The sequence below is a fragment of the Eriocheir sinensis genome, chromosome 10, assembly GCF_024679095.1.
Source record: "Eriocheir sinensis breed Jianghai 21 chromosome 10, ASM2467909v1, whole genome shotgun sequence".
In the NCBI taxonomy this organism is placed as follows: Eukaryota; Metazoa; Arthropoda; class Malacostraca; order Decapoda; family Varunidae; genus Eriocheir; species Eriocheir sinensis.
This window is the reverse complement of record NC_066518.1, coordinates 7,917,302-7,939,109: the sequence shown is the minus strand read 5'-3', so window position 1 is coordinate 7,939,109 and position 21,808 is coordinate 7,917,302. Positions and strand designations below refer to the sequence as shown.

Below are 21,808 nucleotides of genomic sequence, written 5' to 3'. Positions count from 1 at the left end.
GCCTTTCTCCGTATGTCTTTTATATGTATGTATCTCTTTCTATCTTCCTCTTCATAGTAGGAGAATCGGAGGAAAGGGACAGAGGACAAGGATGGAAAAAATAGGGTGAGCAAACGCTGGAATGAGAGGAATGAATGATGAAAAAAAATGAAGAGAGCAAGAACAGAGGACGAAGGATACGATAACTGAAGGAGACAGGAAAAGCAAAATAAAGGAAAGTGGATGACATAGATTGTAATGGAACTATGTCATAAAGTGAAATAAAATGAGAGGCGAAAACGCACGAAAAGATGGAAGAGCCGGAAGGAGGCGAAAAGCGTTAAGAAGAGACATATGGGAAGTAACGTTGTGGAAAAGAGAGATAGAAGAGATGGAGGAGACTGGAGCGAAGAAGTGAGAGAGATATAAGAAGTAAAATAGCTTACAAACGTTGTGTATAAGGGAATCAGAGGAGATGAAGGAGACTAGCGACAAGAAATAAGAGAGAGAAGTGAAAGATGAGAAACCTAATGGAAGAAAATAGGAAGAAATAGACTCGAGAAATAAGATGCGGAAAGAAGGAGGAAGAGGAGGAGGAGGAGAATGAGGACGTGGGGAAGCGGAACTGTACAAAAAGAGAGGAAGAGTGAGGGAGTGTGAAGGAGACAGGAGGAAGGAGGGGAAGGAAGATGAGGAGAGGAAAGGAGGGTGAGCGGAGGAGAACAAAAAGGAAAGGAGATGGCGGGTAGCGAAGAGGCTGACGGCAAAAAAAAAAGAAAAAAAAAGAAATCGAAGGACATGAGGAAAAGAAGGGAAGAATGGCAAATGGCGTGCGAGAGAGAGAGAGAGAGAGAGAGAGAGAGAGAGAGAGAGAGAGAGAGAGAGAGAGAGAGAGAGAGAGAGAGAGAGAGAGAGAGAGAGCGTGGGGCAGCCGTCACGCCCAGAAAGACTCCCCTGGACAGACACAACTCTCAAAAAGTGACAGAAATCCGACAGACGCGAGACGGATGAGTGTATATAAGAAAAAAATCCCAATAACATATATATCAGTGAGGAGCGTCGCAGAGAGAGAGAGAGAGAGAGAGAGAGAGAGAGAGAGAGAGAGAGAGAGAGAGAGAGAGAGAGAGAGAGAGAGAGAGAGAGAGAGAGAGAGAGAGAGAGAGACGGACGGACGGACGGACACTTCCCTTTTTCTGCTTCTTATTTTTACTGATTTTTTTTTTATAAGTTTTACAATTATTATATTTTGTTGTCATGGTTTTGAAAATAATAATATCCCTAATAGTACTAATAAATATAATTTTCATCGATAATTGTACGATTAATATTAATGTAGTCATGAGCATATAATGATCATTTCTTTCACAGGAAGTCTTTAAACAAAATAAATGTAAAATGTCGAGTAATTGTTTTGTCTTCCTCGGGTGACAGTGACGTCAAATCGCAATATACTCCATCATTTTAATTTTTCTCGCCTTTTTTTTTTTTTTGTTATACTTCCATACAGTTTCCTGCCTCGGCCGTCGGCGTTTTGTCTTTTCTTTGCAATGCATGGTTTAGACTCTTAATTTCGCACTTTACATACTTTATCCATTCTACATGCAGGCTTAGTTTTTTCGGCATTTTTTTCAGCAGGAATTGTGAAAAAAAAAGTATATTTGTCAAAGCAGCAATTTTACTCAGATATTACTCTTGTTCTACACTGAAACTATGGGGGTGAGGAGGAGGAAGAAGAAAAAAGATGGTGGGTGATATTACGTTTTGTACATCAGGGAAAGCTCTTAATTATATGTAAAAAAGAAAAAAAAACGGGTATGGTCGCAGAGAGAGAGAGAGAGAGAGAGAGAGAGAGAGAGAGAGAGAGAGAGAGAGAGAGAGAGAATATTCTTGCATACGAAAAAAATCCCGACCATCACCAACGAGCACAGACACACACACAAACCTTTGCCGTCCAGACCCAACCAGCCCGCTCCCTCTTTCCCTATTTACGTTGCTCTTATTTCCTTATACACGCGCGCGCCGCCGGAAAATATTTGCGTTGAAGTAAAAGAAGAAATATTCGCTAGAGTGATCGTTATATGTTTCCCTCTTTCCCTCCAGGACACAATTTTTTATAATACTTTTTCATCCCTGGCCTGGTGGGAGAGAGTGAGAGTGTGAGTGAGAGTGTGAGTGTGAGTGAGAGAGAGAGAGAGAGAGAGAGAGAGAGAGAGAGAGAGAGAGAGAGAGAGAGAGAGAGAGAGAGAGAGAGAGAGAGAGCAGGGGAAAAATGTTTGCTTAAATTATTAGGCGATGTGTTTTCACGCCTCCAAACAACGATGGTGCTAGTATGCAGGGTTAGGAGGAGAAGGAGGAGAAGGAGGAGGAGGAGGAGGAGGAGGAGGAGGAGGAGGAGGAGGAGGAGGAGGAGGAGGAGGAGGAGGAGGTAACAACTTCAGAGTGGGATGAGGATGAGGTGGATAATATATAAAACAAAGAAGTGGAAGAAGTAAATTTTAAAAGTGTGAACAGGGGGAAAGAGGATGAAAAAAGAAAAAAAAAGGAAAATAAGAACGACAAAAAGAAACAGAAGAGGAGGAGGGAAAGAAGAAAAGGAGAAGTATGCAGGAAGTGGACTTGGTATAGGCATTAGAAGCTGAAGGAGGAACTGAGGCAGGAGGCAAGAGGAGGAACTTGAGGCAGAGTAGGAGGAGGAGGAAGAAGAGGAGGAGGAGGAGGAGGAGGAGGAGGAGGAGGAGGAGGAGGAGCAGATGAGTGTTGGTAGTGAGCGTCGAGTGTCCTTGTGGCTGGCGGCTCTGTGTTGTTCTTCTTCCTCTTGACCTTTTCAACTTAAGAATTTAACTCGATTTGCACAGGTCTCGAGAGGAGGGGCAAGAAAGTTTGATTACCTCCATAATAAGAAAGAAAAAAATACGAGCAGCATAAAAAATAATGCTCTGGGGAAGTGGCTGTGGAAAAAATAAGTAAAGTAAAAGTTGTGCTGTCTATAAAAAAAACCCCACTTGAGATAGCCAAAGTTGTGTTCTCTGGTGTTTTTTTATTTTTTATTTTTTTATCCATCCTAGTATTTCTTCGTCTTTTGGTTTATTGAATTAGTGCAAAGTCGTAACTTCCCTGACAAAATTAGCAACCTCGTGAAAGTTTGCATTACGTGTTCTCTGGTGTTTTTTTTAATTTTTTTTTATCCATCTTAGTATTTCTTCGTCTTTTGGTTTATTGAATAAGTGCAACGTCGTAACTTCTATGACAAAATTAGCAACCTCGTGAAAGTTTGCATTACGTGTTCTCTGTATTTTTTTTATCCATCTGAATAAGTGCAACGTCGTAACTTCTATGACCAAATTAGCAACCTCGTGAAAGTTTGCATTACGTGTTCTCTGTATTTTTTTTATCCATCCTAGTATTTCTTCGTCTTTTGGTTTATTGAATTAGTGCAACGTCGTAACTTCTATGACCAAATTAGCAACCTCGAGAAAGTTTGCACGACCACGAATATTAAGTAGTTATATATAGTATCTTCTGAGCACCGTTGTCAGATTATCGTACTCAGAACATCGTATTTACCAGTCTTCGAGGCATGACTACTGCAAAAAACCACCAACAACCAACCAATATAAAGCTAACTATACATAAATCGAGTTATTGGGTGGAGGAGACGGTATTTTTTTTGTTTCCTTTTGCTTGTGTGTGCCCTTGAGCTGTCTCCTTTGTTGTAAAAAAAAAAAGGAAACGACCTTAGACTTTTCATTAGTAACATTGTATCCCGGTCTGTTTCGAAGCCATTACCGTATATAAGAACAATATTAATTTTCCTTCTTCAGTAAGGGAGATGTGTCACCCTCTGCTTACAGGTCCGTGCTCATACAACAGCAATATATTCATGATGTATTGCCACGCTTTATTTCATGCATTTTATACACTATTTCCTCCCGTTACAGTGTTGGTATTAATTAGAAATAAAATCACTTGTTGAAACACTAGTAATGGAATCGTTTTCATCGTTATTAGTTAATGTTGTAATTGCTGGTGTTGTGTTCCGCGTGGGAGAGAAGAGGGGAGAGGTGTGTGGTAGCGAGGCAGGGGGTCGTATTATTGTGATTATTATTATTATTATTATTATTATTATTATTATTATTATTATTATTATTATTATTATTATTATTATTATTATTATTATTATTATTATTATTATTATTATTATTATTATTATTATTATTATTATTGCTGTTATCATTATACTTATAAATATTACTATATGCTGGCTGCTGCAAATCTACTGCTCTGCCTTTGTTATTGCAGTTGCTACTACTACTACTACTACTACTACTACTATTACTACTACTACTACTACTACTACTACTACTACTACTACTACTACTACTACTACTACTACTACTACTACTACCACCACCAGCACCACCACCACCATCACCTCTATATACTACTACTACTATTACTACTTCTATTACTACTACTTCTACTACTACTACTACTACTACTACTACTACTACTACTACTACTACTGTCGCTATTTATAAACACTTATACTCTAAGCATCATCAGCAGGCTTCATAAAACATGAAAATATAGTAAAAAAAAGGACAGAATCTCTACTGTTTGCGCCTTGCTGGCTTTCAACACCGAGTCGAATTTTCACGTATTTAGGGCCGGGTAATTGTGTTGGCAGGTGTACATGAGCATCATCTAGATTAATATTATACCTGTGTAATGAGTTTTTCCAGCTCGTCTTATTTACATTTTCGTTTAGCAGTGTAATGACGTCGTTCTTGTTTGTCTGTCTGTTTGTTTGTCTGTTTGGCTGCTTGCTTGCTGATGGAGAACTGTGTGTGGTGGGGGGGGGGGGGGTGAGTAGAGAGAGGGGGCAGGCTATGTGTGTGTGTGTGTGTGTGTGTGTGTGTGTGTGTGTGTGTGTGTGTGTGTGTGTGTGTGTGTGTGTGTGTGTGTGTGTGTGTGTGTTCTCTCTCTCTCTCTCTCTCTCTCTCTCTCTCTCTCTCTCTCTCTCTCTCTCTCTCTCTCTCTCTCTCTCTCTCTCTCTCTCTCTCTCTCTCTCTCTCTCTCTCTCTCTCTCTCATTTATCCATCTCTCCCTCATTCGCTGCTGCATCATTGTTCCTCTCCCCTCTTGTCATTCCTTCATCTCTTTGTGTTCCTCCCTCCCCCCTCCGTCCCTTTCTTCCATTCTTTTCCTTCCGTCCTCATCTCTCCTTCTATAGTTTCTTCCTGTTCTTCATATTTTTGTTTTCTCTTGCGTCCCTTGTCTTTTTTTCCCTCTATATCTTTTTTTTTTTTTTCATTGCACGTCTCTCTTTTTTGTCTTGAAGATGTCCCTCCTCCTCCTTCTCTTCTGCCTCTTCTTCTTCTCAGCATTTCTTTTTTCATTCTATCTATCTTTATTCTTCATTCCACGTATCACTCTTTACCTATCACCTGAAATCGTCCCTCCTCCTCCTCCTCCTCCTCCTCCTCCTCCTCCTCCTGGTCTTCACAACTTCTGTTTTTCTCTATCTATCTATCTCTCTCTCTCTCTCTCTATCTATCTATCTATCTATCCATCTCTATATATTTACCAATCTGTCTATCTATATTTAATCTTCATTCCACGTATTTCTCTTTATTGTCTCCTCCTCCTCCTCCTCCTCCTCCTCCTCCTCCTCCTCCTCCTCCTCCTCCTCCTCTCTTCCTCCTCCTCCTGAACCTCATCCTACCGTGCCTGTGAATCTCAATATCAGCCAATCGCTCGGGCCACTCGCCGCCTGCATGAGCTGACCCACAGAACATAAAATTCCTAACAATATTTTTCATTAGCTTTTGGGGCTAATGGGCTGAAAAATGGTTTAATTAGCAATATTACCTCGCGTCACGAGCCGTAAATAGCGAAGTAAAAAGTGGCTAAATATATCGGGTTAAAACATGGATGTAGGTTTTGGTGTTTGTTTATTTTTATTGTTTATTTTTATTTGAGTCTATTTTGGTGAGTTGTCCTGATTTTGCTGTTGCTGCCGCTCCCTCCCTTCCTCTTGACAACAATAATAAGCAATAATAACGTTGATCCTGTTCTGTGTTTGTTATTTAGGTGGATGATTATTTTTTTTAGCTTCTAATGCTAAATTTGGGTATGCTTTTTTGTTTTGTTTGGGGTGTTTGTGTATATGTTTGTTTGTTTGTGTTTGTTTCTGTGTGTGTGATTGTGTTTAGCAAAATAGGGAGGGAATTCTGGGTAAGGGATGAGAAAAGTAGTAGTAGTAATAGTAGTAGTGGTAGTAGTTGTAGTAGTGGTAGTAGTAGTTGTAGTAATAGTAGTAGTAGTAGTAGTAGTTGTAGTAGTGGTAGTAGTAGTTGTAGTAATAGTAGTAGTAGTCGTATTAGTAGTAGTAGTCGTATTAGTAGTAGTCGTAGTAGTAGTAGTAATAGTAGTAGTAGTAGTAGTTGGAGGAGGAGGAGGAGGAGGAAGAGGAAGATTGGGAGGATGAGAAGAAGTGTGTATAAAAGTGAAATTAAAGGAAATACATTCAACTAAATGATCGCATACTAGCAATTTCGAATCTGTAGAATTTGGTATACTATTATTTATTTAGCTAGAAAACTCATTTATTTTGCAACTTTATCCTACTGCACTGTTACGAATCACTTTTACGGGTCACACTAAACTTTTAACTAATATCATAACGTCTTCATATACAAAATAAGTAAATAAAAAAAACAAGTAAAATTACAGAGAGAACGTGAAGGGGCAAGAAATAAAATAAACAGAAAACTAAAAAAATAGTGGAGGTTCTGACTTGAACGTTAAAAAAGGAAAAGTTTAAGAGTTCACGGAAGGCAGAACGAAAAAAAGGGAGGAGGAGGAGGAGGAGGAGGAGGAGGAGGTGGTGGTGGTGGTGGTGGTGGTGTGAAGTGTTGGAGTGAAAGCCATGTGCAAGTGGATGGAGGTGTAAGTGAGGGAGGAAAGGCGAAAAATGGAGAGAAAAAAAGACGGTTGGAGGAAAGGATGGAGAGAAGAAAAGCAAAAGAACCAAGGTCATGCAGGCAGTCTCTCTCTCTCTCTCTCTCTCTCTCTCTCTCTCTCTCTCTCTCTCTCTCTCTCTCTCTCTCTCTCTCTCTCTCTCATGAGGCTAAACCATAATTAATATATGCCCTAAAAAAACGAAAAAGAAAACGAGAGGGAGCAACGGTGAACTATGCTATATTTAATACCGGGAAACTCTTCGAAAACTCCGTGTCTTTATCACGGCGCAGAGACTAATGGAGAGTTGTGAGAGGGATGGACCGGCCTGGCCACTCCAGTCCCCATTAATGGCCGGCTAATGGGGCCCCTAACGAGGATATAATGGCGTATTGGCCCGTATGGAGACAGTCTTGACGGTGGGTGAGTGGGTGGTGCTGATGTTGTCTGGCCCTGTCTCCTCCTTTCCTTGGATGTAGTTTTATGGAGTGCGTTGTAGGTTTAGTTTATATACGTAAGTCAGTGTCGTTCTTTGTTTTCTAATAAAGTAAGTGTGTGGGTGTTGGTTAGGTTGGGTCACTGAAAGGTTGGGTTTGTTGGTTATATGTTGTGTATTGGGCTTTTTTTTTGTTGAAGTATGTGTTTTGGTTGGGTTACTTAAGATCATATGTGTATTTGTTCGTTTGGTTGGGTATATAATTAAAGGTTTGGGCTCGTTAACGTCACTCTTCCTTTGTTTCGTTGCAAATAGTGTGAGTGATCGTTTGCTTGGATTACAATAGGTTTGGGTGTGTTGTGCCGTCTCTTTGTGTGTGTTAGTTAAAGAGGGTGAGTGTTTCTGTCTGGTTGGGTCACTGGAGGGCTTGGTTTACTGTGTTGTCTACCTATTTCGATGAGTTAAGTATTTGAGTGTTCCTTTTTAGTTGGCCATTGAAGGTTCGAGTATGTTGTATTGTCTATTTCTGAGTTAATTAAGTATGCGAGTGTTCCTCTTTGGTTTTGTCACTGAATGGTGTTGGAGTGTTCGTATTGGGTCACGGGAGGTACGGTTCTGTTGTGTTTCTCCTTAGCTTATATCTGAGTTGAGTTACTTCAAGAGGGACTAGCTTACATTACGTCATATGTTTGCTGAAGGATTCTGTGCTGTAAGGTAACGTGATCCCAGAATGGTTAGGAATGGCACTGTTCTGTTATATGTTCACAAACTGTATTTTATTAGGTTATCTTTTATAGTTCCCTTCAGTAGGTCTCAGGTGAGAATGATAAAGAAAATAATTGTCAGGTATGGAATTGTTACTTTTGTTAGTATCTGTTCGTATATTGATGTTTTGGAAAGTGGTATTGTTAAAGAGTATTAGAAAGCGGAGTTCTGCGTAGGTAGAGTTCAATTAGGTTAACCCACAGTGAATTATCAAGTTACATCTTAGTCAGAACTGCTAAGATCATGCGAGGAAAAGATACCATTAACTCTGAATAAGACTGATAAAATTTGCCAACATATTACGATTTATTACATTATTTCTGTAGTTGGACCACATTAAAGTTTTGTTATCATCCCCCTTTCATAATGGCTAAACAAAAGACGAAAGCAAAACATCGTTACAATAGGTTAGGCTTCCTCTGGTTAGCGTCAGAGTTGGTCCCCTTAAAGACTCACTAGATAATTCAGGGATGGCTAGGTCAGGGTTGCTCGGTTGGTTAGAATAGGTCAAGGGACATTATGCTCACCCTCCTCTTGTGTGTCTTTTTACCTTGGTTATTTTTGTCGATGGTGAAACTAGATCAAGGCAAGATGAAGAGAGTGTTGGAAGCGTTGAGTGGAATTAACTGCCCTTGACTCACTTCTCACGGTAACGCTTTCGATCACTCATTCACTCATGTATTTTTTTCTTCCCTTCTCGCCTCTATTCACCCACCTTTCGTATTCCATATCTGATCGATCCTTCTTTTCATCCTTGCCTATTTCCGTCCACTTTTCCTTCCTTACTTCCTTCTTTCCTTCCATATCTTCATCCTTCCTTTTATTCCTGTCTCAGTCCTGTATTCCCGTTCTCCTTATTTCCTTCTTTCCTTCCATATCTTCATCCTTCCTTTTATTCCTGTCTCAGTCCTGTATTCCCGTTCTCCTTATTTCCTTCTTTCCTTCCATATCTTCTTTTTTCCTTTTATTCCTTCCTCAGTCCTGTATTCCCGTTCTCCTTATTTCCTTCTTTCCTTCCATATCTTCTTTTTTCCTTTTTTTTTCCCTTCCTCAGTCCTGTATTCCCGTTCTCCTTATTTCCTTCTTTCCTTCCATATCTTCTTTTTTCCTTTTTTTCCTTCCTCAGTCCGGTATTCCAGTCTTCTTTATTTTCTTCCCTCCACATATGCCCTCAGTATATTCTTTCTTCCTTCCTTATTTCCTTCCTTCGTTCTAACCCCATCCTTATTTCCTTCCCTTTTTTCCCTTTACCTCACTCTAATATTCCTTTTTTACTGATTGAATTCTTATCTCCATACATGTACACATTTAACTTTTTCTTCACTCTTTTCTTCCCCCTGTTACTTCAATTATTCAATCCTTTAATTCAGCACCTTCTTTTCTTCCTTCCTTCCTTCCTTCCTTCCTTCCTTCAGTCATTCAATCTACCTTCCCTTTCCTTCCCTTCCCTCTCTCCCCCCGTCACACTCATTCAGTCCTTTAATTAAGTTCCTTCCTTCCTTTCTTCCTTCCTTCAGTCATTCAATCTACCTTCCCTTTCCTTCTTTCCTTCCTTTCTTCCTTCCTTCCTTCAGTCATTCAATCTACCTTCCCTTTCCTTCTTTCCTTCCTTTCTTCCTTCCTTCCTTCAGTCATTCAGTCTACTTTCCCTTTCCTTCCCTTCCCTCTCTCCCTCCGTCACACTCATTCAATCCTTTAATTCAATTCCTTCTTTCCTTCCTTCCTTCCTTCCTTCAGTCACTCAGTCTACCTTCCCTTTCCTTCGTTTCTTCCTTCCTTCCCTCAGTCATTCAATCTACCTTCCCTTTCCTTCCTTTCTCTCTCTCCCTCAGTCACACTCCCTCACTCCGTCACTCCCACTCTCTCACTCCTGTTTGTTCCGGTTGGTTAGTTCATACGACAGCGATGACACGCTCTCTTGCATACACAATTGGGTATACATATTCATTCTCGACAAGCGGGCGACACACACACACCCATACACACACACACACACACACACACACACACACACACACACACACACACACAGGGAATCTATACATGATAAAGCACTTCCTGACTACGACTCCCACATGCCGTCAGTGATACACACACACACACACACACACACACACACACACACACACTCTCTCTCTCTCTCTCTCTCTCTTCATTACGCTCATTCTCCAAATAAACAAGGACAGTGAAATTATAGCACACACACACACACACACACACACACACACACACACACACACACACACACGCCTTGACACACACAAACACCGGCTACCACTTTCCACTTTTCAGAACTCGAGTATAAAAGTGGTACAAATGACCTGCCAGCGGTGTGACAGGAGCTTCCTGCGGGTGTGTGTGAGGCGCATGAGAGAGAGAGAGAGAGAGAGAGAGAGAGAGATCGTTCCTTTGTGTAATTCTACCAGTGTTACTTAGTTGACCTTTGATATTCAGGCGGGATTGAAGACTGCTTCCTCATCTGACACGTAATCTTTTTCATCCGAACGATATCCGCCTACAGCCATAAAAAAAAAAGCACTTGCTCATATCGGGAACACTTGCGTCAGATTTCAAGAGGTCGGTTCATCGCATGCTGTCGTCAGCGTAAGGGATTCTCATGCATATGTATTCACGATTCTTCCTCAGTTCTCTTTGTTTTTTCTCTTTCTCTTATCCTTTAACCTCTATTTTCTCTTTTTCTTTGATTTTTTAGCCATCAACGTAAGGGATTCTCTCTCTCTCTCTCTCTCTCTCTCTCTCTCTCTCTCTCTCTCTCTCTCTCTCTCTCTCTCTTTCTCAATGCATTCACGACTCTTTACCAGTTTAGTTTCTTTGTTTTCTCTCTTTCTGTGACTGTTTAATCTCTATTTCTCCCTTTCTTTTATTCTGTAGCCTTTACATCTATTTTTTTTATTGTTTAACCATTATTTCTCTTTCTTTCGATTATTCAACCTCTTTATTTCTCTTTCTCTGATTTTTATCTCTTTACTCTTCTCTTTCTTTGATCCTCTAACCTTCTTTCTTTCTTTCTCTAATTACTTAAACCTATATTTTCTATCCACGCACCAACACCACTCAAACCTCTGCCACCATAACAAAACAAATCTTCCACAACTCACATTATTTACACCACTTTCCTTCCCTTTTTCTTCCTGTAAGTTTGTGTAAAGCTGGTAACCTGTTCTTCACTTTTTCTTTGATTCTCCAACTTTTATTTCATCCTTACACACCAACAAATCCAAAACATCTACCACTACCAAAAAAAATCTTCCACAACTCACATTATTCACACCATTTCCCTTCTCATTATACCCCAGAGTTTGCCTAAAGATGCTAATATGAAAAACAAAACAAAAACCAAAGGATTCTTGAGCGAGTGCGGCCCAGGTCGAGTCAGGTCAGGTCGGATCAGGCGGTGTGGGCCGCTGAGAGAAGTGAGCAATAGCGTTTAGCCTCAAGCTGTCGGCCGTAACTTTGGCGGCGAGTGTAATGACGCAAGACTAATTCATCCTCAAGTTGAGTGAGGCCGAGTTTCAAAGGTCGCAGCATCATCACGGGGCGAGGAAGGAAGGGAAAGGTGTCAGGTCGTGCGGCGTCCGGGCGGGAAAGGAAGAGTGGAAAGGGAGAGTTAGAAAGAGGCAGAGATCATTAGAGGGAGAGTTAGAGAGAGAGGAGAGAGTTGAGGACGAAGGGAAGAGGGTTAAAGAGAGGGCCAGAGAACGAGAGAGAGCGTCAGGGCGGGAAGGGAAGACTGGAAAGGGAGAGAGAGAGAGAGAGAGAGAGAGAGAGAGAGAGAGAGAGAGAGAGAGAGAGAGAGAGAGAGAGAGAGAAATGCATTATCAAAGAGACAGACAAGAGATCGTAATTATCAGGCATAATGAGGAACACTAATAATTACAGGGAGGAGGAGGAGGAGGAGGAGGAGGAGGAGGAGGAGGAGGAGGAGGAGGAGGAGGAGGAGGAGGAGGAGGAGGAGGAACACAAAGAAACACAAAGGAAGAACAAACAACAGGAGACCTGAATGTCCTTACGAGGCTGTTTGTGACAAGCTACACTAACTATCTAATCAAAGGTGGAAGATGAAGGACAGCAAAAGCGAAGGCTCCTCCCCACTCCCCATCCCTTTAGCCTAAGCTGGCAGAAATGGAAAAACAACCACACAGCATGGAAAACCTGCAAGGAAATTATGTAGGAAAGAGGAATGAACTACCATTACTCCTACCGCTAACCGGACGATAAAAACGGACAAGGACACCAGTATTCGAAAGAACTTAACGTTATTACGAGTAGTTGCTGGTTTTATTCAAAATACTTCTCTAATCTATTCTTGAAGACCGTAACTGTTGTACTATCAACGACATCACAGAGAAGAGAATTCCAAACATGAACGACTCGATTGAGGAAGAAGTGTTTGGCTTCGTGCGACGAGAATCTTTTACCACTGATCTTGAAATTGTTATTTCTTTTTGTTCTATTTGATCGATCAATTATAAAATAATCTTCCGCATTAAAATCACTGAGTCCTTTAAACATTTTAAACATTTCTATTAGATCGCCTCTCATTCTTCGTTTTGATAGGCTGAATAAATTTACTTCTTCAAGCCTTTATTCATAAGAAAAATTTCTCAATTTTGGAATAATTTTTGTTATTCTCCGTTGAACCCTTTCTAACTTTTCTACGTCTTTTCTGTAATAGGGAGACCAAAACTGTACACAGTACTCTAGATGGGGTCGAACCAGCGAATTATAGTTTTAATATTATTTTTTTCCGATTAATTATTAAAGACTTGTCCGATGAAGCCAACCAATTTGTTTGCGGTTTTAACTACCTCTGAACAATGCTGACCGGGCTTTAAATCGCTTGATATAGTGATTCCAAGATCCTCTTCTTTCCTTACTGCAGAACGTTGTTGGTCATTCATTAGTTACTGAACGGGATTGTTATTTTTTCCGACGTGTAACACTTTACATTTGTCAACGTTAAATTTCATTTTCCATTGATTGGCCCAACGTGCAAGTCGATCTAGATCTGATTGTAATGCTTCTTCATCGAGTGTCGTAGTTACCTTATTAGCGATTTTTGTGTCAGCAAATTTTGATATTTTGCAAGTGAGCCCATCATCGACATCATTAACATGAATTAAGAAGAGCATAGGTCCAAGCACTGATCCTTGAGGTACGCCGCTTCTGACATCGAGCCAGTTAGATGAAACACAAGCCAATTGTGAAGGTTACCCGAGATACCGTGCGCCAATAGTTTACTGAGCAATCGTGTGTGAGGGACCTTATCAAATGCCTTTTGAAAATCCAGATATATGATATCTACTGATCTGCTTCCATCGAGGAGGAGGAGGAGGAGAAAAAAAAAAAGAGAAGATAAGGCCAATATCAACCTCATCATTCTCCCCCAACCCCCCACCCCCCCAACCCACCTACCACCACCACCACCACCTCACGTACCTGCAGTAGAAGCGCGTGTCACTCAGCAGACCACGGAGGGGAAGGTGCACGTGGCCGCCATGGTGTCAGAGGGCTGGGGGCGCGGGCTGGGGCGTCCTCTGGGGGGCGGGGGAAACGAGGCGGCCATGCTGGTAAGGGCGTCACCACCACCACTACCAACGTCACCTCTTCACCACTAGCACTTCACCACCACTTCGTCACCACCACTTAGTCTGAGTGATGTGGGGAGGAAAGGGAGTGGTTTGGGGTTAGTATGATATTGCACGAAGTTTGATTATTGTTTCTTCTCTTAATTTATCTTATTGTCTTAATTCGTTTGTTATTTATCATTTATTTTCGCTTGTTATTCTGTGTTCTTGCAAGACATGGTAGTATTATTCTGCGTGCTTTTGATAAATTCATAATATTTTAAGTTAAGTGTATGGTGTTATTTTGCTTTCCTCTTAGGATATCTCTGCTTAATGCACAACGTTTGTTACTTGTCGTTATTGTTTCTCCTTCTTTACCACAGTCTGCCTTGGCGTTGGCTTGCTGATTGTAACATCTATATTTCTTTGTGTGAAAATTCAGTTTAGGTGTTTATAGGTTCCCATCAGTGTTCGTTTATCGTAAAGTCATAAACTGGAGTGATGGGAGCCTGAAGATGGGCGGAGACGGTGGAACAGTTTGGGTGGAGGTAAACACAAAGGGAGAGCAGAGGAGAAAAGAGCAGAAGAAATGAGAGCGACGGGGTAGAACAGTATGGGAGGAGGCTGAAATAAAAAAAAAGAGTTGAAAAGACAGGAACAAGAAAAATGGAAGCCAGGGAGTACATGGGGAAAGGGTTGAACAGGATAAAGAAAAGGGTGAACAAGCAACACAGAACCAGGAGGAATGGACACCTGGGGATTAGGGAAGGGGTGGAACAACTCTGAGTGGGGGCAAGAGAAACAAAGGAGGGAGTAGATAAAACACGAACAGGAGGAATGGAAGCCAGGGTGTTGGGGAAGAGGTGAAACAGTTTGGATTTATGTAGAAGAAACAAAGGGAAAGCAGAGACGACAGAAGCGGGAGGAATGGGGCGGATAAGTGGGAAGAGGGTGAAATAGATGAAACAGGAGAGTGGGCTGGACACGAAGAGGAGGAATGGAAGCCAGGGTGTTGAGAAAAAGGTGAAACAGTTTAGATTTAGGTAGAAGAAACAACGGGATAACAGAGACGACAGAAGTAGGAGGTATGGGTCGGATAGGTGGGAAAAGGGTGAAAGGGAAGGAACAGGAGAGTGGACTAGACGCGAAGTGGAGGAATGGAAGCCAGGGAGTCGGGGAGGAGGTGAAACAGTTTGGATTTAGGTAGAAGAAACAAAGGGATAACAGAGACGAACAGAAGCAGGAAACAGAAGAAACAGGAAAGTGGACTAGACACAAACAGGAAGAATGGAAGGCAGGGAGTCAAGGAAGAGATGGAACAGCTTGACACAGAAAAAAAAAAATACAGGAATAACAGTTAAAACAGAAGCAAGAACAACTGATTCGACGGGTGGGGAATAAGTGGAACAGGAGAAACAGGGAGAGAACATAGAAGATAGGAACAGTATATATATAGGAATGAAAGCCAGGACGTGGAAGAAGAGGTAAAACAACTATAGACAAGAAACAAAGGGATGCGAGCGAAAACAGAAGCAGGAAAAATCGGTCTGATGGTCTGGGAATAGGTGCAACAGTCCGGAGTGGGGCAGGAGAGGCAAGGAGGGAGAGCAGGTGTAGTGGGAGCCAGGGTGGGGCGGGGCGGGGTGGGGCGGGACGTGGCGCAAAGAGAGACGCAGCTGGTGTGTTTGATAGGCTGTTTTTTCTTGTTCTTCTCGCCTAATCGACAATCATTATTCGGATGCGTTGCGTTTTTCCTGCATTTCTTAAAGGCGAGCGCTTCTTCCGCCCCGCCCTGTCGAGGAAAACGGATTGCCTGCATGCATTTGTTTGTTTGTTTGTGTTTGTGTTTGTGTGTGAATGGGTGCGGTTTTTTTTTCAGTGGTATTGCTTTTATTGCTTGTTGTTTTATCTCCTATTTTCAGTTTATCATTCTTTTCTTCCGTGTACTTCTCTCCTTTTTTTCATTTCCTCCTCCATCTCCTCTAAGTCCTCTTGCTCCTTTCTCCTCCTCCCCCTCCTCCTCCTCCTCCTTCTCTTACGTCTTCAGGATTTTTGGGAGGACCATTATGCAGAGGAATTACCGACCGCAGTCCACGAAAACAATTCTTATTTGATTTTTCTTATGGCGCTGAATAATGGGTGAGCCGCCCTTCCCCTTTTCTTTCATCTACCTTGTGTATGGGGGATGGGGGGTGATAGGACAGGGTGACTAGACGGAGAGGGTGAAGGGGTTGATGAGTGAGTGCCGTGAATGTTAAGGGGGGTGGATTTAGGGGCGGTGCGGTTTGCGGGAAGGGGAATGGCTTAAGCTGGCAGGGTATTGATAGCCTCTCCTTTTGGCCCTTTGTTGTTTGTAATATATCTCAATAACTTTTCCTCTTCTTCTTACTTGTTTTGTGTGTCCCGGGAAGCGCGAATGTGTGTGAGCATATGTCAAAAACCCTTCTTCCTCTTCTCGGTATTGGTTTAGTGTTCCGGGATGTTTCGGATGTGTGAATGACTCCTAACGTGACTGTACGGCTGGAGGAAGACGGGTGGAAAAAAAAAACATTAGATTGGACTAAACGCATATTTTCTCTCTCTTTGATTGGACTCGTTGTATGATGTGGAACGGGATTGAAGAGGATAAAAGAAGGGTTGAAGTATATGTGGAGGTACCTAGCTCTCGGGCAAAAAGTAGTATGTAGGTTACAGATAGGCTTGTAAAAATAGTTGTAACATAGGTGAAACATAAGTGTGTAAATATTGTTGAACGTATGTGAATATATACAGAAACTGAGACTTTGTACACGAAAGGTAGATGCATTGTGAATATGTAGATGAATAAATAGCAAGTAGAGAGGTAGAGGAGCCTGTTATGTGTATATCAAGTGTACTGTACATTCAGATTACCTTAGAAGGAGGATATCAATGTGTATAGAGAAGGAGAGGCTTGGTGAATGATTCGTTAGCGATTATACGAGGAACAGATTGGCAAAGAGACAGAGATAGCAACAGAATGGATGGTATAAATTAGAAAGTAGATAGTGTGTAAATACCATGATAAACATATGGATAGATAGATAGATTGACAGAAACATGCATAGATTGATTGATTGATAGATTGGAGGATTCATAAAGATTGAGAAGCAAATAGAAAGACACCCCCACATACTCTCTATACAGGTAAGTAGGTACCAAAAAAAAAAATCGTATCCAGGGAAAACATAAACACCAATTTTTTAGTTTTTGTTACATTGCATTTATTATTTTCCGTCGGCAGGAGAGGAAGAAAAAGTTATTCACTAAAGCTTCGTGGCCAGGCCCTTCCCCCTCTCCCCCTCCCCTCCCCCCCCTCCCCCCCGAAAATGTTTACAGCAGTGTGTGTGTGTGTGTGTGTGTGTGTGTGTGTGTGTGTGTGTGTGTGTGTGAGAGAGAGAGAGAGAGAGAGAGAGAGAGAGAGAGAGAGAGAGAGAGAGAGAGAGAGAGAGAGAGAGAGAGTTAATTAAGTGGGTCAAGGGAAAGGCATCAAAACATCACATTAAGTTCATTCTTGCACGTCATCAACATTTTGAGACGCAGCACACACACGGAAATTACTCTAATTACTCCTCCTCTCTTCCTCCTTTCCTCCTCCTTCCTCCTCCTCCTCCTCCTCTTCCTCTTTCGTGTTTTTTTTTCTTTTCGTCTTATGGCCCTAATGTTGTGTTTCTTGCTCGTTTCTATTTGTTTTCTTGCTATCTTATATTAATTTTCCTCCTGCTGTTTCTTTCTATGCTTTAATTTACCTTCTTTCTCTTTCATAGTTATTATTATTAACATTCTTTTTCTTCTTCTTCTTATTATTATTATTACTATTAACAAAAACAGTATGGTTGCGATAATGAAATGTTTATTGGACTTTTTATTATATTTCTCTGTTTTATTTCTCTATTATTTTGTTAGTAAATCCAGTTTCCTTTCTTTTTTTATGTTAACATTTACACGCCATGTTTGCAGACAGGGGACGAACACACACACACACACACACACACACACACACGCACACTATACGAACTAAAAAAAATACACTCGTTCTTTCTCTATCTCTTAGTTGAGTATTATATAGTATGTAAGGCGTTTCCTCCTCCGTGAAAGACATTTTAATTCATCTTGTTCTGTTGTGTGAGCCTCGTCTGTGCATTCCTCCTTCAATGACCCGCCTTGAAACTCCGGGTCGCAAACACCAGGCTCAGCTCCTCGGCCCCCTTGCTCTGCCTTCCCTCGCTGGCCGGACGAGTGTGTGTGCTGAGCTATGCAGACACCTCACGCCGGTAACCTCACGCTAAGTCGACCTTTTGAACAGCTATTATAATGTAGTGGCGTTTGTCTGTGTTTTACCTGTATATCTATCAATCTATCTATCTGTCTATCTACCTAATCATCTATCGTTTTATCAACATAAGTAACTAGTCAAACATATTTTTAGTACTTCTTTCAGTCCAAATTTGTTTCGTTATTTTTATAGACACACGTAACGAAGGAATCACGTGAGCAATCCGTCAAAAAAGGCAATAAATCTTAGAAAAGTCTTAAACAAACCTCATATTCAAGGTTATGTCTCGTAATGTTGTCTTTATTAATCCCTTGCGTGTGTCTGTGTGTGTGTGTGTGCGTGTGTGTGTGTGTGTGTGTGTGTGTGTGTGTGTGTGTGTGTGTGTGTTTAGAGGGAGACGCGGAAGCATTGTTGTCTGTCTGTTTTCACGTCCTGCTCTTGATCTCACTTTGTGCATGTAACCTTGACCTCTCTGACACTCTCTCTCTCTCTCTCTCTCTCTCTCTCTCTCTCTCTCTCTCTCTCTCTCTCTCTCTCTCTCTCTCTCTCTCTCTCTCTCTCTCTCTCTCTCTCTCTCTCTCTCTCTCTCTCTCTCTCTCTCTCTCTCTCTCTCTCTCTCTCTCTCTCTCTCTCTCTCTCTCTCTCTCTCTCTCTCTCTCTCTCTCTCTCATCGTCTTATCCTTTACTTATCTTTTCGCCAGGACATTTGGCAATATTTTTTATCACTTTTATTGTTATTATTCTTATTCTTACTCTTCTCACTAGTATATTTATAGTAGTAGTAGTAGTAGCAGTAGTAGTAGTAGTAGTAGTAGTAGTAGTAGTAGTAATAGTAGAATCAGTGGAGTTTCTGTTCTGCCTTTCAGAATATCTTTCTTTTTATCTCACATTTTGTTTGTGTCGAGATTGATTAGATATTGTAGTTCTTAATTTAGGAATCATTATAACGTTACTGAGCGAGGAGGAAACATTTTTACTTATGTATATTTCTGGATGTTATTTTACGTGCGTGCGTGTCTCTGCTTGTGCGTGTGTGTTTGCTTGTGTGTGTGTGTGTGTGTGTGTGTGTGTGTGTGTGTGTGTGTGTGAGCGTGTGTGATTTTACAAGTCCACGGTTCTAGGCAGACCGTCGCACTATGTAATAATCCTAATGTATTGTGTTTGTCCGTCATAATACATACTAATTGCAATCATACTAATGTGCATAGGCAGTCATATATATTTTTATAATTATATTTACTCGATGTTCTACCGATTTAAGCAAAAATGGCAGTGGGGGAGAGTCAGGAAAAGGGAGTGTCTGTTTCATCAACATCACGCTTGCAACAACAATTAAAAGGCCTCACACTTTTATAACGTTGACGTAGTAAAGAAAAACATTGTGAAACTAGAGACAAAAGGATGCGACGTAGAAAGAAGTTGTGCGTTTAAACAGTGCTGCAGAGAGAGAGAGAGAGAGAGAGAGAGAGAGAGAGAGAGCACTGTCAACTCGCTCGCACAACGCCTGCACATAAACATAAAACTTTAACACAAAACACTGATGCGTCAACAAAGGGACCTCAAAAAATACGTATTATGTAGATATTTGTATTATGAAGGCAAAGGGAAAAAATACAACGACGTATGTATTGTATTTTTTTTGTCAGCTCAACAAGTCTCACGTGGAGGTAGTGTGAAAATGTTGCAATGGGGAAGTTTTGAGAAGAAGAAAAGACATGTGGAAACGGTAAAAAAAAAGACAAAAGAGTGAAGAAACAATAATCGTCCAGAAAAGGTATAAAGGAAAGTACCAAAATGAAAGTCAAAGCAAATCAACACATGTAGAAACGAGGAAAAAAATGACCAAGTGGAAAAAAATAAATCGTGCAGAAAAGTTATGAAAGAGTGTACCAAAATAAAATTAAAGTTCAAAGGGTGCAGGAGTGTTGGGTGGACGGCAGAGTGAGTTATAGTCTGGGTGTGGAGACGAGAGCATGGAGTCAACTATTGCATCACCACCGCCACCACCACCACCTCCACTCATCTCTTCACTCCTTCCTCACCTCCACTTTCCCAGCAACTCCTCGGCAGGGTATGTGTGTGTACAGCTTACCTTATCAGGGGAGGGCGGCGTGGCGGGAGTGGGCGGGTCTCACACAGTGCCCGCCAGTCAGCTGTGTTGTCTGTCTGCCTCACGCCCCACACACAACACTCCAAGCACGTGCAAAGGCGCTCACTCCTCCGGGCTCTTCCTGGGAGAACCTCAGCCTCGGGTTCTCACATTCTCCCCGTCAGAATTTACGCGGTTGCTCCTCCCGAAGTCTTCCTTGTCTTCCTCCTGCTTCCGTGAACAGAAACCTAGGCACGAGAGTTCTAAATCCTCCTTCGCTCTCGCTAAGTTAGGTCCTCAAAGTTCGCCATTGTTCTGTGTATTCAGCGGCGTAAACTACCGGGTCACTGTGGTCCTGTCAGGGATTGTCCATGGTCGGGTGTCACTCTGGGGCGCCGCACTCGTGAAGGCGTGTCGAGAGGCGAGGATGGCGAGGCCTGGGTGAGTGGCAGCCTCGAGTGCGGCGGGGACAACCTCCGCTCGCCAGGCGCGTGCTCGGCCAACTGAGCCCAGCACTGAGCCAGCCAACTAGGCAGGCCAGCGCCAGGGAGTGTTGTGTGTGTCTGCGTGCGTGTGTGTGTGCGTGTGTATGTGCGTGTGTGTATGCGTGTGTGTGTGTGTGTGTGTGTGTGTGTACTGTCTCATTCAGGTGAATCTTTTGGCCATTAAAGGCATCTTTCTTTCTTTATATCTCATAAACACAGACATACCCCACGGATGAGCTCTTGCACGCACAGACGCTCGCAAACACACACACACACACACACACACACACACACACACACACACACACACACACACCGGACTAATTACACGCATATATACACACGCACACCTTTATACGTATCCACTCGAAAAACTATCACGCACACTCACACCACAATCACGCTGCTTGGAATGAATGCGAGCACATGGTACAGTCATAAAGTATAATAATTGACTATTATAAATAATAACCGTGGAGTACGTGCTGGCACTTTACACAAACACACACACACACACACACACACACACACACACACTGACATGCGCACACAAACACTCCGTTGCTTAATATGATGAATATTTTAGAAGGATGAAAAAAAAGCCTATTAAAAACAGTGTTGAGGCTGCAGGGGCCTAGCGGAGGAAGGGGAAAGAGACGTGAAGGGGAGTGGGGGAGAGAGGGGGAGAGAGAGAGAGAGAGAGAGAGAGAGAGAGAGAGAGAGAGAGAGAGAGAGAGAGAGAGAGAGAGAGAGAGAGAGAGAGAAGGGTAGCACACTATGAAACACTACAAAGAGCTTAGACGGGCGGGAGGGACGGAAAAAGCTGCTCACTTCGGTTTTCGCTCTCCAGCTGGAAACGCTTGCTGCTGCTGCTGTTGTTGTTGTTGTTGTTGTTGTTGATCTTCTTCTTCTTCTTCTTCTTCTTCTTCTTGGTGGTGGTGGTAGCAATGATCATGTGTCCCTTTTTTTGTTTTGTTCATGACTGATTGTACGTACTTTTCTTTTTGTGTTCATAGTTGTTGTTGTTGTTTTTCTTCTGATTGTCGTTCGTATACACTCAGACACACGAAAAAGTGCTCATAAATAGCAAGTTCTCTTATGACGTAATAATCCGAGTAACACGTCGAAAATCAAAGGTCATTAAACCGTTCCGAGGAAAGGTAAGGAGGGTTATTGTCCCAGATGTCCCGGAAACTCCTCCTCTTGCTA

At 41.9% G+C, this 21,808-nt stretch overlaps 1 protein-coding gene across 2 annotated transcripts in view; it reads right to left on the bottom strand.

Moving 5' to 3' along the window:
• LOC126996535 (insulin-like growth factor-binding protein complex acid labile subunit) overlaps positions 1–20,670 on the bottom strand; it is a 48,753-nt gene extending 28,083 nt beyond the window's left edge. Inside the window, exons 1-3 of one of the 2 annotated variants that reach the window (XM_050857082.1) lie at positions 20,118–20,670; positions 16,121–16,251; positions 13,604–13,815 (exon numbers count right to left, since the gene is read on the bottom strand). The gene's annotated coding sequence lies outside the window, so the exon portion shown is untranslated. The remainder of the gene's footprint in view (positions 1–13,603; positions 13,816–16,120; positions 16,252–20,117) is intronic. The other variant, XM_050857081.1, reaches the window with a different exon arrangement.
• Positions 20,671–21,808: the final 1,138 nt, after the last annotated feature.